At 40.3% G+C, this 17,097-nt stretch overlaps 1 protein-coding gene and 1 long non-coding RNA gene across 9 annotated transcripts in view; one reads left to right on the top strand and one right to left on the bottom strand.

The window, feature by feature from the left end:
• ASB8 (ankyrin repeat and SOCS box containing 8) overlaps positions 1-17,097 on the bottom strand; it is a 35,645-nt gene that overhangs the window by 7,737 nt on the left and 10,811 nt on the right. For 4 of the 8 annotated variants that reach the window (XM_081589086.1, XM_081589085.1, XM_081589084.1 and 1 more), the window contains exon 1: positions 415-465. The exons of 2 other annotated variants lie outside the window; for them this stretch is intronic. The gene's annotated coding sequence lies outside the window, so the exon portion shown is untranslated. Of the gene's footprint in view, positions 1-414; positions 466-17,097 lie in introns of those variants that run through there. 2 more of the 8 variants (XM_081589090.1, XM_081589088.1) reach the window with 1 other exon arrangement.
• LOC145545193 (uncharacterized) lies at positions 639-17,058 on the top strand. Its single transcript, XR_014081937.1, has 3 exons — positions 639-4,062; positions 7,963-8,113; positions 16,569-17,058. It is a non-coding gene; the product is annotated as an uncharacterized LOC145545193 (long non-coding RNA).

The raw sequence follows: 17,097 nt of genomic DNA, 5'->3' as shown, positions 1-17,097 counted from the left end.
TCAGCAGCTCTGATGCTAGGGAGGCCGGGCTTTTGCCCACGGGCTGGGAGGCCCGCGACCCGGCCAGGCGTGTCCCCGCCCCACCGCACCAGCTGAGAGGGCTCGCGGCAGCTAGGTCTCGGCGAGTCTAGGGGGCGGAGGGCGAAGACGTGTGGTGTCACTTTCCGCACGGGCTCCGCAAAGACCACAGCAATCCCAGCAGGTCTCGCGGGGCCGGTACTGAAATTGGGTCACGAAATCTGCCGGGGAGCCCCAAAGGCGAACCAATCCCCGCCCCGATCGCCTTAAGGCCCGGGACGAGATCCTAGCCTCGAGGGCTGGCAGATAGCGAGCGGGGAGTGGAAGTGTTACTGGGGTGGTGCCCGAGGTTAGGAAACCTGACTGCAGACATTCCTGCAGCGGGGCGACACTCACCAAACCGTGGGGCTGACCTGGGTGGTGAAAGCGGCTGTCAAGGCGTGACCCGGAAGCAGAAGTTGTCTCCCGAGGGCTTCTCTGTTTACAGGTTGGGCGACTGGGATGCGCGCCTGCGCACCGACCACCGGCCGAAGGCGGAACGCGCCTGCGCAGACTTGTGACGCCGCTTCCGTCTAACCGTGGCTTAATTAGTTTACTTTCTAGCCCAGGCAAAGGCTTTTGCGCAAGCGCAAAGTGGCGCTTGGGGCCGCAGCTGCGGGGCTTGGTGCGTGGCGGTGGTGGGCAAAGAGCTCATCAGCTGCCGGCTGTTGGCCCTACTCTGGGGGGTGTTGTGCCTACGTGGACAAGGCTTGCAGTTAGTTCGTCTGAACCCTCCGCTGCCTCCCACTGTCCCCATCTGATAATCGGACCTGAACACCGCTTTTCCAGATTATTCCCAAACTCGCGACGCTGATTCTATTGGTTTGGAGACTAAACTGTTAATGAGAAGTGTCTTTGGCAAATAAGTGACTTCTAGCATTTTTCATAAAATATTGGAACGCATTTATGCTTCTCCGAGCATTGTCCACCCTCTCTCAAAGGAAACTATATTAAAGATAAACAAGCACTCAAGAGGAGTACTAGTCTAAATGTTGAAGGCTGAAAAAAGATGTACATGCTTAACATTAACCTTTCCCAACCAAAGATGCTGACACCTCCGAGTGAAGAATTTTCCGTGCAAAACATAAACATTTCGAAGCCAGCGGCATGTAGTGGTCCATGCATAGAGTGAAGCAGCCCACACAGGCAGCTGCTGCTGCTGCTGTTGCTGCTGCTGCGTCGCTTCAGTCGTGTCCGACTCTGTGCGACCCCATAGACGGCAGCCCACCAGGCTCCCCCGTCCCTGCGATTCTCCAGGTAAGAATACTGGAGTGGGTTGCCATTTCCTTCTCCAATGCATGAAAGTGAAAAGTGAAAGTGAAGTTGCTCAGTCGTGTCTGACTCTTCGCGACCCCATGGACTGCAGCCTACCAGGCTTCTCCGTCCATGGAATTTTCCAGGCAAGAGTACTGGAGTGGGTTGCCATTGCCTTCTCCGCACACAGGCAGACTAAGTGCTATATCTACCCTTCAGCCACTCCCCAAAAGCTTGCTCAGAGAAACAGTACTTTACCAGTTTGAGAGTGAAGCAGAGCCCAGAAAGTTCTGTTTATCGGTGAGGAAATGGCGAACTGGAAAGGTTCAGCGAGGATCCTGAGTTCCAAACTCAAAAAGAATTTTTCTGTGCAGGAATGTGTCCCCCCACCTCCTACCACTCTGCTATAGTGAGATGGTTCAGTTTTTCAAAAGGAGATGAAACCTAGATTTTAAAAATGTGAATTGCAAATGTTGGCAATATTTGTTTTAAAGAAAAATTTTAGAAACAGGCAACATGCAATTTGCAAGCCACCAATTCCAGACACTGGGACTAAAGGCTGCTTTGGTCATTGGCGTGCGTCCTAAGTTGCTTCAGTCGTGTCTGCTCCAGGCAAGAAAATTGGAGCGGGTTGCCATGCTTTCCTCCAGGGGATCTTCCCTACCTGGGGATAGAACTGGCATCTAGGTGTGTCTCCTGCAGGCGGATTCTTTACCATTTGAGCCACTTGGGAAGACTTGGTTATTGGAAGCTCTGTGGAAGAGGGGTTTAGGGGTAGCCCTCTGATTGGGAGTGGTGGTGGTTTATTTGCTAAGTCGTGTCCAACTCTTGCAACCCCATGGACTGTAGCCTGCCAAGCTCCTCTGTTCATGGGATTTCCCAGGCAAGAATACTGGAGAGGGTTGCCATTTCCTTCTCTACTGATTGGGAGTGAGTCTGGGGAATTGACTTGAAACTGTAGCTACCTATTAACTACATTGTTTTTAATTCATATGTTTACTTGAGAAAGTTTCAAGGAAATTGAATGAGATTATGTGAAGGCTAGAGGAAAACAATAGAATGGGAAAGACTAGAGTTCTCTTCAAGAAAATTAGAGATACAAAGGGAACATTTTATGCAAAGATGGACACAATAAAGGACAGAAATGGTATGTACCTAACAGAAGCAGAAAATATTAAGAAGAGGTGGCAAGAATACACAGAAGAACTATACGAAAAAGATCTTCATGACCCAGATAACCACGATGGTGTCATCACTCACCTAGAGCCAAACATCTGGAATGCGAAGTCAAGTGGGCCTTAGGAAGCATCACTACAAACAAAGCTAGTGGAGGTGATGGAATTCCAGTTGAGCTATTTCAAATCCTACAAGATGATGCTGTTAAAGTGCTGCACTCAATATGCCAGCAAATTTGGAAAACTCAGCAGTGGCCACATGACTGACTGAAAAAGGTCAGTTTTCATTCTAATCCCAAAGAAAGGCAATGCCAAAGAATGTTCCAACTACTGCACAATTGCACTCATCTCACATACTAGGAAAGTAATGCTCAAAATTCTCCAAGCCAGGCTTCAATAGTATGTGAACCGTGAACTTCCAGATATTCAAGCTGGATTTAGAAAAGGCAGAGGAAGCAGAGATCAAATTGCCAACATCTGTTGGATTATTGAAAAAGCAAGAGAGTTCCAGAAAAACATCTACTTCTGCTTTATTGACTATGCCAAAGCCTTTGACTTTGTGGATCACTACAAACTGTGGAAAATTCTTCAAGAGATGGGAATACCAGACCACCTGACCTGCCTCCTGAGAAATCTGTATGCAGGTCAAGAAGCAACAGTTAGAACTGGACATGGAACAACAGACTAGTTCCAAATTGGAAAAGGAGTATGCCAAGGCTGTATATTGTCACCCTGCTTATTTAACTTCTATGCAGACTACATCATGAGAAATGCTGGGCTGGATGAAACACAAGCTGGAATCAAGATTGCTGGGAGAAATATCAATAATCTCAGATATGCAGATGACACCACCCTATGGCAGAAAGCGAAGAAGAACTAAAGAGCCTCTTGATGAAAGTGAAAGAGGAGAGTGAAAAAGCTGGCTTAAAACTCAACATTCAAAAAACTAAGATCATGGCATCCAGTCCGTCACTTCATGGCAAATAGAAGGGGAAAGAATGGAAACAGTGACAGATTTTATTTTCTTGAGCTCCAAAATCACTGTAGATAGTGACTGCACCCATGGAATTAAAAGACGGTTGCTCCTTGGAAGGAAAGTTACGACCAACCTAGACAGCATATTAAAAAGCAGAGATATTACTTTGCTAAAAAAGGTCTGTCTAGTCAAAGCTATGTTTTTTCCAGTAGTCATGTATGGATGTGAGAGTTGGACTATAAAGAAAGCTGAGCACCAAAAAATCAATGCTTTTGAGCTGTGGTGTTGGAGAAGACTCTTGAGAGTCCCTTGGACTGCAAGGATATCAAACCAGGCCCTAGGAAGGTTAAGCCTCCAAACACAGGGGCAAGAGATATCCATGTTGGTGCTAACCCAAAATGGGGGAGTTCATCCTGTGAACCTATCCTTCCACCAGCAGGCAATGTCACAGGAAAGATCCATCCACCTACAGATACATGTCTTGTTTAAGCTCTTAAACTCCCTTCCCTGTATCCAGAACTGTGTGACTCGCATGAATAACCCAATGGCATATTCTACCTTGAACTCCTTTCAGTCCTACTTGGCTGAGGAATTAATGAGGTAAGAAGCAGAGTTGTAATACACTCCATTCCATGATGCTGTGGGCCCAGGTTTGTTAAGTCTCTCTCTCAAGATCCAGTAGGGTGATACTCTCCACAGCACCACCCATAGCTTTCTCAAGTAGAGCACAAGCCACATAACTATCCTACCGTTCAGCCCTTCATATCTTATTGAATCTAGCTCTAGGAGATCCCAGAGAAGGCAATGGCCCCCCACTCCAGTACTCTTGCCTGGAAAATCCCGTGGATGGAGGAGCCTGGTAGGCTGCAGTCCATGGGGTCGCTAAGAGTCGGACACGACTGAGCGACATCACTTTCACTTTTCACTTTCATTCATTGGAGAAGGAAACGGCAACCCACTCCAGTATTCTTGCCTGGAGAATCTCAGGGACAGGGGAGCCTGGTGGGCTGCCGTCTATGGGGTCGCACAGAGTCGGACACGACTGAAGCGACTTAGCTGCAGCAGCAGCAGTAGCAGCTAGGAGACCCACCATTCTTTTTCAGAGAAGCCAGTGCACAAAAGGAGAAGGTCCCCACCTGTTCACAGCAAAAATGGACCCAGCAAATGAAAGTACTGCTTTTGAAGGGTGGGATCCACCCTGTCTCAAAGGTTCTATGCTTTGGCAGCTCTTGTTCAAAGTTATGTGCCAACCAGGGTGGTAGGAAGAGAAGCTGGAGTACAGAAGACCTAGGTCTTTGTCCTGGTTCTAAGATTCATAGTTATTTCATTCCATTTGTTTGGGTATCAGTTTTCTAATTTGTAAAGTAAGAGCATTGGCTGAAATAACCTCTAAATATCCTTTTATTTCTATAAGTTCTGAAACTGCCTAATTCCTAAGCAAAAAAAAAAAAAAATCCTGCTTCCAAATTTTTACCCCCTAGCCCATATAAGAACAGCCTTATGGCTATCATGTGTGCTAAGTTTCTCAGTTGTGTCCAGCTCTTTGCGACCATATGGACTGTAGCCCTGGAGGAGGAAATGGCAACTCACTCCAATATTTTTGCCTGGAGAGTCCCATGGACAGAGGAGCCTGGAGCACTGCAGTCCATGGCGTCGCAAAGAGTTGGACACGACTGAAGTGACTTAGCATGGATTGTAGCCCACCAGGCTCCTCTGCCCATGGGAATTCTCCAGGCGAGAATACTGGAGTGTGTTGCCATGCCCTGCTCCAGGGGATCTTCCCAACCCAGAGATCAAACCCGAGTCTCTTATGTCTCCTGCATTGGAAGGTGGGTATTAATGGGACCCGTGAAAGCTTATATATAAGATGGTAAAATCTATATAGTATCTGTTCCATTTTTGTCTTTTTTAAAGAAATAATTTTACCTACTTTCCAAAACAGGGTAAAGTCTGCTGTTTCCAAGCTTTCATTTTTAAATGTTATTTGTATTATGAAAATGTTCAAGCATACACAAAAGCTAAGTCGAATAGAATGATGAACTCTTTATATCATTACCTATGTTTAAGAACCTCTAAAAGCACCTTACAAGAAAGACAGTACCCATCTGCCAGTACACATTAACATTTTTGCTAGATATTTTAAATCTATTTTTTGTGTTTCTTTGTTTTGTCCAGCTTTAGGGTTTTGAAATAAACCACTCAAACAATATCCATAGTACCCACAGCTTTAGGGGAAATCTTTTCTGAGGTTTGACTTGACATCCCATAAGTTTTCTAAAAACCTGAACTATCTCATTTATGTATCCATTTATTCCTTGAAAAAAGATGAAAATTTCCCCCGGTCATTATCTCATTCATTAAAATTTCTTGGTTGCTAACTGCTAAAGTGTACAGATTCTGGGAAACACCCAGCATCGTATAAATTAGGGATGCTTAGTCTGCCATGGAGTGAAAAATAGCCCATCCATATGTATTATTTTATAGATGTATAAAATACATGTATAAAAGACTCTGTTTTATAGAGTCTCTGAGAATCCACTGCAAAATCAAAGGTGGTTTCAGACCCTTTCATTCATGTATTCAGCAAACATTTATTGGGCACCTACTTTGTTCCAGGCTCTGAGCTCAGCAATGCAGGGAGGACAGAGATGGAGAAGCACATTTCCTTATTATCAAGGATTGAGGACAGTCAGTGGCAATTAAAGATCACTATTTCAACTAAAATTTTATGTACAAAGTTGATGTTGAAGAACAGTTCTACTTTGTGGTAAGATCAAGACAGCATAGAGAGCGAGGGTCTGTGGAGAGGTTTCTTGTGTTTGTTTTGTTCAGATCCTCCCATTGCACCCAGAATGAGGTAGTGCTGGTGCTACATCTTCTCAAGCCTAAAGAGGGGCTCTGTGGAACCCAAGAGCTTGGGGTTTGTTTTTCATAGTTGTAAAACACAGAGAATTGCACTGACTCTTGCATATAAATTAAAGAAGGCAGTGGCCATAAACTAGAGGTGACTGCCCTGGGGTTCACCAGCACTCCCAGATTAGGTAGGGATGACAAATGTGCACACGTTTTCTTGGACCTGATATGGGCCACACAGAGGACAGTCAGCATTAGGCCTGCTGGCCCATTCAAAAGACTTGACTAGAGGTGTAGAGGTACCTAGTGACCAGAAGCTAGAGATGAACACAGGAATCCTAGAATCAACAGACGTTGTTGTAGGCAAACACTTAATGTTTGTCTAGACCAAAGGCACTCAAGGAAGAGGTCTCTAATGATGGGAATCTCCAAAGAACCTCTAAAAGCACAAAAACACCCATCTGTCAGACCCAGTTGTATAGACCAATCCTATCAAAACAGAACTTCCCTATCCCCTTAGCTGTCCTGCCTCCTCCCACTTTCACACAGCAGATGAAATAGCAGTTATCAAGTGGAAAACGAGGCAAGTTGAGGAGAAAGCTGAAGGCAGGACTTGCATGGGAGAGGGGGGAGAGGGCTTACACTAGCCTGTTAGAATGAAGACTGAAAGATTTGATTGCCATCTTGGACTAGAAACACTGTAATTACTAAATCGACTCTCTCTCTTTCTCTTTTTTTTAACTTAAAGTGGCCATTACTTAAAATACATTATTAAAGAATAAGCCAAAAAGTCAGAGAATCTGCTCAATTTTTCATTTAGGGGCATAAGAAAATTATCCCTTTCAAATAAATCTTTTTAAAAGATAGCAAAAGTAAAAAAGTTAGACTGGTATATGTATATGTATAACTGATTCACTTTGGTGTACAGCAGAAACCAATGCAACATTGTAAGTCAACTAACTTCAATAAAAATTAACTTTAAAAATTAAAAAAATTAAACTGGCAATTTGATAGTATCCCATTAATGTTGCATTCAATATCCCAACTCTATCTCTATAAATTTCAGTTCGTTATTTCTGATCTTCATGCTTCGATGACAAGTGATTCCCTGAGTTTTTTAAAAAAATACTTTGTATCTCTCATAGACTTTTATTTTTTCTTCTTGCCCTTGCTAGTTCTAGTTCTGTTTTGAAGAATTGTTCATTAGATGATGCTGACTGACAGTACAACTAGTGTTCCTATTTTCAGACCTTGGCATAAACTCGAACTTGAAATTTGATAATGATGTTTTGCTTGTAGTGATTGGTGCTATCACCGTTCAACATGTATCAGTATCCAGTCTCCATGGATAGACCCCATCAAGCTTGCAGATATGCATGTCTTGCTCCTTGAGCACTGCAGCAGCTTCACAGCCGTGAGCTTTTTGAACAGTTTCTTTTTGGAGTGAAAAACTCCTTTTTTTCACCAGCTGGCTCCAAACCCTTTCCTTCTGAGTGCAGTCCTCTAGAGTGACAATTCCTGGAGGAGAGGAATTCTGCCCTGCAACTTCTCTAAGTGGTAACATGAAGCCTTTCACAACAGTTTTCTGGTTTCTGGCCAGAACTCATCAATAAGTCTTTTGTCTAAAAAGGCCTCATCCTTTTTCAGGGGCTGCTTCACAAATGTTGAGACAAAGTTTTCCTGACACCCTTCCTAGAGAAAGGTGAGTTAAGTAAGAAGAGATTCCTTCCAAAGAAGCTTTTTCCTATCACCAAAGGAAAAGAACAAAAAGGAAGTTTGAGAGACCCTAAGAGTGAAGGTAAGAGAGGGGATCTGTCAAAATTAACAATGTAGAGTGAAAAAATAAGATCCAAAGGTCAGACTAGTTGGGAAAAATAGCTGTCTTTCATTAGTATAATAGTGCATTTTCTCTATTTTGAATTTTTTTAGTTTTGGGGTTTATCACTTGTAGTGTATTCCTTAATTTAGAAATAATGAAATATCCATGCAGACACCATAGGGACCAGGGTTCCAGTTCTAATAGTAGCTCTATTTACCTTACTTGTCTAAGCAAGTTACACACCTAAGCCTCAATTTACTGATGACTTAACAATAGGATGAGGATAACACCTACCCCAATAATTAATTTTACAAAACTTAGATCATATTTGTGAAAAGTGGTTTTGTAAACTATATAAATATTGGTCCTTATCTATGTCATCCTTGTATTTGTTCAAGGAGGTTACCAAATGTCTCGTCCCCACAGTTACACTGTAAGCACCTCTACTGCAGGCAGTTAGACTTCCTGCACTCACCTCTCCCCACAGCACAGTCCCAAACACACAGTAGGTAGTGGATAAATGCAAACGGAATTGAACTAAGATGAACCAATTTATCAAAGCCTGGGGTAGCGGAATGCCTGTATGTACTGGTCCCTAATCTTGAGAAATAAGTCAGTGGTGCATTTACAAGGAGAATTGAAAGAGGATTTTCGAAATAGAAAAAAAAAGTTTGGGAAAGTATAATGTAAACCTCGTGAAACTTTTTATAAACCTTGTCCTAGAGAAAGTAGTTCAGGGAGGAAAAGAGCAGCATTAATGTGCAGCAGGAGTAGTTTCCCAAGACATGTCATCAGGATTAAACAAGGACTTCTTTCAGAATTGCTCAAAGGCAGACGTGCTCTCAGTATTCCAACTCTGTTTCTCCTCTTTCCTTTTAAATTTCTCTAAGGCTTAGGGAAATTTATGAATCACTGTTTTTTAAATTAGCTTTTCATCAATATTTTATTATTTTTTTGAACCTACAGATTACCAATATTTTCCAGTATCATAATGATTTTGCTAATTTTGAGACTTTATAAAGAAAGACTGTCTGAAGGATTTTGAAAAACAATGCTACAGTAAAAATACAAGTAACAATTTTAATGATAATATTCAAATTACAAATGTGCTGTGTTTAGTCACTCATTCGTGTCCGACTCTTAGTGACTCCATGAACTGTAACCTGCTAGGCTTCTCTGTCCGCAGGATTTCCCAGGCAAGAATACTGGAGTAGGTTATCATTTCCTCCTCCAGGGAGAAGATTTTTCAAGATTGTGCTCAGGTAGACTTCCTAGCAAACCAAGACCGGAGTAGACCAACTCTAGCAGGAGAATTTTTAAGATTGTTCAGGGATAGGAAATTAACAGAGGAAGTGCCCACTTGCTTGGTTTCAGTGGGTGGTTCAGACTGATCTGATGAGTCCAACTAGCAAGGAAATGATTCGATTCTCTGAATCAGTTTTAGGGGTTGAGAAAGGACTTACGGTTGATCTCATACTTTTGTGCTGTCTTCAGACCTGTGCTACTTCTAGCAGGAGTATGTCTCCCCCTGGAGGGCAAATAGAGCATTTGTTCCTTCAGGCTTCTTACTCGGAGTTCAGTAATTAATAGGTTTTCCCCCTTTCCTTCCTTCCTTCATCCATTCATTCAACAAATACTTATTTAATCCTATTACTTTGCTGTTTGTTATAAGAGATGCTGAAGATACACCTGAAAATAAAGTCAACACGTTCATTGTCTCCATGGAAATTATAGTTTAGTGTGAGAAATGAACGTTAAAAAATCACCTGAATGCCTAAATAATGACAATAGTGATAAGTTACATAGAGGAAAAGTGTGGAGGAACGTTAAAAAATCACCTGAATGCCTAAATAATGACAATAGTGATAAGTTACATAGAGGAAAAGTTACATGACTTTCAGTAGAAGACCTCAATTGTACAGGGAGAGTAAGGAAAACTTTCCTGTAACCTGGAAGATAGATGGATATAGCCAGATGACAAATATGGAGGAGGTGTAGGGAGTGGGCCTTCCAGCAAATGGAAAAGAGTATTCAAAGATTTTGAAGAGGGAAAAAGCTTAGGAAGTTCGAAGAAAAGAAAGAGGTCAGAATAAGTAGGCTGGGGCACAAGTTGAGGCTAGAAAGGTGCAAATGCTCGAGATCAGGCAGGGTTTGTGGGACATGTGAAGGATTCTAAACTTTATCCCAAAAGAATAGGAAGCTATGGATAGATTTTGTGCAAATGACATAATCACAGCTGTGTTTCTAAAGAATTACTTTGATTTTATGATGAAGAATGGATTACAGAAGGGACAGAGTAGGGAGTAAGATAGAGAAAAGAACAACTAAGAGATGCAGGCAAGAAATGATGGGAAGTTGAACGAGAGTAGTGGCCACAGGAAGGGAGAGAAGTGGGTTCATTCGAAATATTTTAAGGTCAGAATTAATAGAACTTGGTGACTGACTACAAGCCGAATTGGAGGGGTTACAGCTTGCCAAGAATAAATCCTAGAGTTTTGCTATGAGCTCGTGAATGAATTGAGGAGCTGTTTACAAAGATAGGAACTGAAGAATAAGCAGGTTATGTGTGCTGTGTGTGTATGAGGGTGTTGGGGGAATCTGATTAAAGATCAGTTTATCAAATATTTACTGAGACTCCTACTATATGTCAGCCACTGTGTTTAACACTAGACCCTAGAAGTGAAAAAGTTGGAGGCCATACAGGATCCTCATCTGCAAGAAACTTTCGGCTCACAGAAGATAATGATACCATTAATAGATTACTTCAATATAATGTAGCTTTGCAAGAAGGAACAATGTCCAGAAGAAGCCCAGAAAAGAGGCAGCTTAGCATAACCCCGGGGTTAGGGATGTTCAGAGACTTCTTAAAGGAGATGATAACTGAACACGCATGAAAGATTAGAAGCAATAAAATACGGTAAAGGCAGGTGGGAGTTTTTCTTCAGGAAAAAGAAGTAATAGCTTATTTAGACCAGTCATTCCTCTGAAAACAATTAAAATACTAGATAGAATATTCTTTTAAAAACTTCCTAAAAGTATCCAAGATGTGTTAAAATGGGATTCTTTAAGGACCTATATTTTATTTTTAATTGAAGGATAGTTAATTTACAATATTATCTGAGATTCAAGTGCACAACATTGTGATTCAATATTTTCATAGATTATATTCCATTTATTTTTATTTTGTTTTATGTCTATTGATTTTTTTAATTTATTTATTTTAATTGGAGGCTACTTACTTTACAATATTGTAGTGGTTTTGCCATACATTGACATGAATCAGCCATGGGTGTACATGTGCTCCCCATCCTGAACCCCCCTCCCACCTCCCTCCCCATCCCATCCCCCAGGGTCATCCCAGTGCACCAGCCCTGAGCACCCTGTCTCATGCCCTGGACCGGCGATCTGCTTCACCTATGATAATATACACGTTTCAACACTACCCTCTCAAATCATCCCAACAGAGTCCAAAAGAGCCTTCTCCCACAGAGTCCAAAAGACCGTTCTTTACATCTACGTCTCTTTTGCTGTCTCACATATAGGGTCATCATTACCATCTTTCTCAATTCCATATATATGCATTAGTATACCGTATTGGTGTTTTTCTTTCTGACTTACTTCACTCTGTATAATAGGCTCCAGTTTCACCCACCTCATTAGGACTGATTGAAATGCATTCTTTTTAATAGCTGAGTAATATTCCATTGTGTATATGTACCACAGCTTTCTTTTTTTTTTTTTTAATAAATTCATTCATTTTAGTTGGGGGCTAATTACTTTTACAATATTGTAGTGGTTTTTGTTATACATTGACATGAATCAGCCATGGGTTTACATGTGTTCCCCATCCTGAACCCCCCTCCCACCTCCCTTCCCATCCCATCCCTCTGGGTCATCCCATTGCCCCAGCCCTGAGCATTTGTCTCATGCATCGAACCTGGAATGGTGTTCTGTTTCACATATGAAAATAAACATGTTTCAATGCTATTCGCCCAGAACGTCCAACCCTCACCTTCTCCCTCAGAGTCCATAAGACTGTTCAATGCATCTCTGTCTTTTATTCTGTCTCACATATAGGGTTATCATTACCATCTTTCAAATTCCATATATATGCATTAGTATACTGTATTGGTGTTTTTCTTTCTGGCTTACTTCACTCTGTATAATGGGCTCCAGTTTCAACCATCTCAATAGAACTGATTCAAATGTATTCTTTTTAATGGCTGAGTAATATTCCATTGTGTATATGTACCACAGCTTCCTTATCCATTCGTCTGCTGATGGACATCTAGGTTGCTTCCATGTCCTGACTATTGTAAACAGTGCTGCGATGAACATTGGGGTACACGCGTCTCTTTCAATTCTGGTTTCCTCGGTGTGTATGCTCAGCAGTGGAATTGCTGGGTCATATGGCAGTTCTATTCCCAAGTTTTTAAGGAATCTCCACACTGTTCTCCATAGTGGCTGTACTAGTTTGCATTCCCACCAACAGTGTAAGAGGGTTCCCTTTTCTCCACACCCTCTCCAGCATTTATTGTTTGTAGACTTTTGGATAGCAGTGAAAATGAGTATTACTACCCAAAGCAATCTATAGATTCAATGCAATCCCTATCAAGCTACCAATGGTATTTTTCACAGAACTAGAACAAATAATTTCACAATTTGTATGGAAATACAAAAAACCTCGAATAACCAAAGCAATCTTGAGAAAGAAGAATGAAACTGGAGGAACCAACCTGCCTGACTTCAGGCTATACTATATTCCATTTAAAGTGATTATATTGACTATATTCCCTGTTCTGTACAGTATATCCTTGTAGCTTATTTATTTTATACATAGTAGTTCTTGATCTCCTACCCCTATCTTGTCTCTACCAGCTTCCCTCTCCTCACTGGTTTGCTCTCTATATTTCTGAGTAAAAGACTATAAGCTCAATTCTATTCCAAACCACAGAAGGACAAACTTCAAAAATTCTTTAAAGAAATAAATATAACATTGGAACCAGAATCTGATGAAGATTGTACAAACGGGAAAACTACACACTGATTTCATTTATGAATATCAATGCAAATAGCCTAAGTAAAACATTAGCAAATGGAATCAAACAGCATGGAATGTCATGACCAAGGGTAAACTGCTTTAGGAATATAAATATGGTTCAATGTTAGGAAATATATTAATATGTTTTAAAATGTTATTATATATATGAAAAAAAGATCTTGCAATTATTGCCAAAGTGCTGGGAAAATATTTGAGAAAATTCAAGATGTATTCCTAGTAAAAATAACTTTCATATGAGAAATAAAAGACTATTTTCTTAACATCACAAAGTCTCTTGCTCACCAACTCCTGCTTATCTTGCTCATCTCTTGCTTATCTTACTATTTTCATGGGAAAACACCAGCAGCATTCATATTAATGTCTAAAACAAAACGAGGCTATCCACATCTACTATAACATCAAACATGGTATTGAAGGTATTTGCCACAGCTTTGTTACAAAGAAAGCAATTAAATATATGAGAATTGTAGATAATCTGATGATGTGTCTAGAAAATGAAATGGAAAAGCTACTACAAACAAAAAGATTATTCAGTAAGCTAGCAGGATATAAAAGCAATTTACAGAAGTCAGTAAGCTTCACAGAAACAGGGAAGAACCAGTTAGCCAGTTAGGAGGTACCATAGCAGAGAATATTCACGTCCCATTTAATAGCAATGATAGTTACAAAACTCGTAGGAATGAAGTTAAGAAAAAATATGTAAAAATATATGAGAAAAATTTTATAATACTCCCCAAAGACACAAAAGTGGACTCAAGCCAATGAAAGACACACCTTAAGTGAATTCGTAAATTTAATATAATTTCAATAAAAATTTCAACAAAATTTTTGGTTTTTAGTTAGCAAAATTGATGCTTATGCTCATGTGAAAAAATAAATAAGAACTGCCAGGGAAACCCTGAAAAGAAGAGCACTGAGGAGGGGCCAATCTTACTAGACGTGTAAAACACTATAAAGCCTTCATACTTAAAAGGATGTAGAACTGGTGCATAAATAGACAGACACTAGTGGAACATGATATAAAGTCTAGGCATCAATCCAATAATAAAGAAATTTATTATGTGCTTCAAAATAATGAAAAATGGATTCAAATAAGTGTTCAGTTCAGTTCAGTTCAGTCGCTCAGTCGTGTCTGACTCTTTGCAACCCCATGAATCACAGTATGCCAGGCCTCCCTGTCCATCACCAACTCCCGGAGTTTACCCAAACCCATGTCCATCGAGTCGGTGATGCCATCCAACCATCTCATCCTCTGTCATCCCCTTCTCCTCCTGCCCCCAATCCAAATAAGTGTTGCTGAGACAATTATGTATCATTTGGAAAAAGATAAACTTGTATCTATGGCTTATACTGCACATCAAGATAAACTCCACATGGATCACTTAATTAAACATAACAAAAATGGAAAGTGTACAAGTTATAGAAGAAAACATGTAGATTCTGTATAGTATACCCATGGGGGTAGTGGGGAAAGCATTCATATGACTCAAAATCTAATTTTAGTATATGTGCTGCCGAAGCGAGCACCATATGACTCAAAATCTAGAATCAATAAAAGACTTGATAAATTCCCTTACACACAGTTTTTAAAAATTTCATGGCCCAAATACTGTAAGACCAAAAACAACTCACTGGACAAAATATTCACAACTCTACTATAGAAAAAGTTAAATCTCCCTAATATATAAAGGTGTTCTAGAAATAAAAAGACATAGCATAGTGTTAGTCGCTCAGTTGTGTCTGACTCTCTGCAATCCCACAGACTGTAGCCTGCCAGGCTCCTCTGTCCATGAGATTCTCCAGGCAAGAGTATTGGAGTGGATTGCCATTCCCTTCTCCAGAGGATCTTCCTGACCCAGGGATCAAACCTGGGTCTCTTGCACTGCAGGCTGATTTTTTACTATTTGAGCTACAGGGAAGACCTAAAAACAGAGACATAAGTCCAGTAGAAAAATGAGCACAAGACATAAACTGATAGTTTAAAAAGATTCATGCAAGTGGCCCTTGAAATAGTAAAACACACTCAACTCATTCACAAAGGAAAAGCAAATTACATTACATTGGGATAGAATTGCTTGCTATGCTGGCAAAAATCCAAAAATTTGAGGGAACATTTGTTGCCAAAGCTTTAGGGAAAAAGACACTGACATGCTACTGGTGAAAAATGTAGAATGTACAGCCCTTTGGAGGGAAATTTCCTATTTTTCATAAATTTTTTATTGGAGTATAGTTGATTTACAATGTTATGTTAGTTTCTCCTGTATGACAATCAGATATATATATATATATACTCTTTTTTTTTTTTTAATTCTTTTCTCATATAGGTAATTTACAGAGTATTGAGAAGAGTTCCCTGTGCCGTAGAGCAGGTTGTTATTTATAGGGAGTTTTGTATTATCTACCAAAATTGCAAATAGATGCATTCACCCTTAACCCTAGCAATCACATTTTTAAGAAATCCATCCTGAAAGTGGCACAGTGGTAAGAATCTGTCTGCCAATGCAGGAGATGCGAGAGATGGGAGTTTGATCCCTAGGTTAGGAAGATTCTCCTGGGGTAGGAAATGGCAATCCACTCAGTATTCTTGCCTGGAAAATTCCATGGACAGAGGAGCCTGGTGGGCTACAGTCCATAGGTCACAAAGAATTTGACACTACTGAGTACACTTGCACATGTAGTGCTCATACTAAAGGTACATCTGCACAAACTTGAAATAATACGTGCACAAGGTTAGTCATTGTGGCATTATTTTTAATGGTAAAAATCCTAGAAATGCCCCAAATACTATCAATAGTGGGGAGCTGAATAAGCTATGGTACACAATGGAATACTATGAAGCTGTAAACATTGTACATATATATTTATGTATACATTATATATAATGTATATATATAGTACATTATATAATTATACACATATAGTACATATATATGTATAATGTACAATATATATGTTATATATATAACAAATATTTTTATATGTTGCTATAGAATAATCATCACATGTTTTATGTGAGGTGAAGGGCAGAACAATGTATATAGTAGCTATTCTTTGAATAAAATGAAACATCAGAAAGATTAACCAGAAGCTAATGAAAATATTTATTCATAGAAAGTGATGGGGGAACTAGGATAAGGGGATAGGAGTGGAAGGGGGACTCCTCTGAGTGTATTTTTAATGTAGTTTTGACTTTAGAATCATATAACTATTTTACATATTCAAAAAGTAAATTAAACCAAACAGAAAAAAAGGTCAAGCCCTAAAATTGAAAACAAACAAAAGAGACCTAAATGTGTATAATATTGGTAACATAATCAAAAACAAAGATTTATTTCAATTGCCCTTCGAACATAGGAACTTGTCCTTCTTTAGTAGGACTGCAAGGAGATCTAACCAGTCCATCCTAAAGGAGATCAGCCCTGGGTGTTCATTGGAAGGACTGATGTTGAAGCTGAAACTCCAATACTTTGGCCACCTCATGCGAAGAGTTGACTCACTGGGAAAGACCCTGATGCTGGGAAGGATTGGGGGCAGGAGGAGAAGGGGACGACAGAGGATGAGATGGCTGGATGACATCACTGACTCGATGGACATGGGTTTGGGTAAACTCCGGGAGTTGGTGATGGACAGGGAGGCCTGGTGTGCTGCGATTCATGGGGTCACAAAGAGTCGGACACAACTGAGAGACTGAGCTGAACTGAACTGAGTGGGTCATATTCTAAGAACTAAACAATTCTTAAACTTCATTTTGCAGTTCTTTTGTTAGTACTAATATTGGCACTGTGATACTGTTTTGTGTATGCTATAGGATAGAGCAAATAAGTTCAATATAAGAAGTAATAAAAATGTTAAACGTTAAAAATTTAGTGTTTTAATTAAAGTTAAATTAAACCCACAAGAT

The sequence above is a fragment of the Giraffa tippelskirchi genome, chromosome 4 (assembly GCF_054371585.1).
Source record: "Giraffa tippelskirchi isolate mGirTip1 chromosome 4, T2T-mGirTip1v1.2.pri, whole genome shotgun sequence".
Taxonomy (NCBI): Eukaryota; Metazoa; Chordata; class Mammalia; order Artiodactyla; family Giraffidae; genus Giraffa; species Giraffa tippelskirchi.
This window is presented reverse-complemented; position numbering and strand designations above follow the sequence as displayed.